Source organism: Penaeus monodon, chromosome 24, assembly GCF_015228065.2.
Source record: "Penaeus monodon isolate SGIC_2016 chromosome 24, NSTDA_Pmon_1, whole genome shotgun sequence".
Taxonomy (NCBI): domain Eukaryota; kingdom Metazoa; phylum Arthropoda; class Malacostraca; order Decapoda; family Penaeidae; genus Penaeus; species Penaeus monodon.
This window is the reverse complement of record NC_051409.1, coordinates 12,936,883-12,937,758: the sequence shown is the minus strand read 5'-3', so window position 1 is coordinate 12,937,758 and position 876 is coordinate 12,936,883. Positions and strand designations below refer to the sequence as shown.

At 50.0% G+C, this 876-nt stretch overlaps 1 protein-coding gene across 1 annotated transcript in view; it reads left to right on the top strand.

The window, feature by feature from the left end:
* LOC119588585 overlaps nt 1-876 on the top strand; it is a gene marked incomplete at its 5' end in the record, with an annotated part of 260,597 nt that overhangs the window by 83,237 nt on the left and 176,484 nt on the right.

Genomic DNA, 876 nt, shown 5'->3' with positions numbered 1-876 from the left:
CATCTTCCTGAATCGCTTGTCCGGGAGAGGAGGAGAAAGCGCGCTCGTCGCGTCCGAAATTGCAAACAAAATGAATTGACGCGATGGTCCAGGATTGGTGCGTGACTCACAGTGAATGACAAAAGCGCCTTTGTATTCGCGCAGATTTATTCTTGATTTGCTTTTTTATTTTTCTGAGCGTCCCGGCTGTTTGCTCTGTCCTCGGCTCTTCTTGGATTTATAGCTGAGATGAATTGCCCTCCTCCTCCTCGCTCCCCCGCTGCTCCGTGGCATCAACAGGAACGCCCGCTCATACGAATATTCATCAAGCTAAATTATTCCAGAACATTCCGAGGAAAACGCGGACATTCTTGACTGTTGCCGAGGTTTACATATCCCCGAGTGCGTCGGTCGCGAAGCTCTGGGCCCGCGCGCCTGGCCAGCGTGCCGCTTGGGACCTCGCTCCTCGCCGTCTCTTTCTTCTTCATCTTCTTCCACCGATGGCTCTCTCGTGCGCCCTGCCTTCCCTTTGGTTATTGTTTTTAGTTTTACACTTGCTTTCTTTCTTTCATCGTCTCTTCCACCCTTTCGCATGTTATATTATCTTACTCTCTACCTCTTCCTCTCAGTCTTTTTATTTTCTCTCTTTTACATTATTATTTATTCTCGGCTTCCTCCTTCCTCATTCACTTCCCTCCCGTGCGCTCCCGGCCTTTTCTCCCAGCGTCGCAGCGCCACCGACAAGTTTGACGACGCTGCTTCTGGTGCCGTGTGCAACGGCGCGGAAATTTACACCTTCAAGTTTTTTTCTTATTTTGAATGTTACAGAAGTTGCATCCGTAGCTGTGCGAGTCGCATGGTGATGAGACGGACGGTGTGTTGCTGCACTGTCAGTAT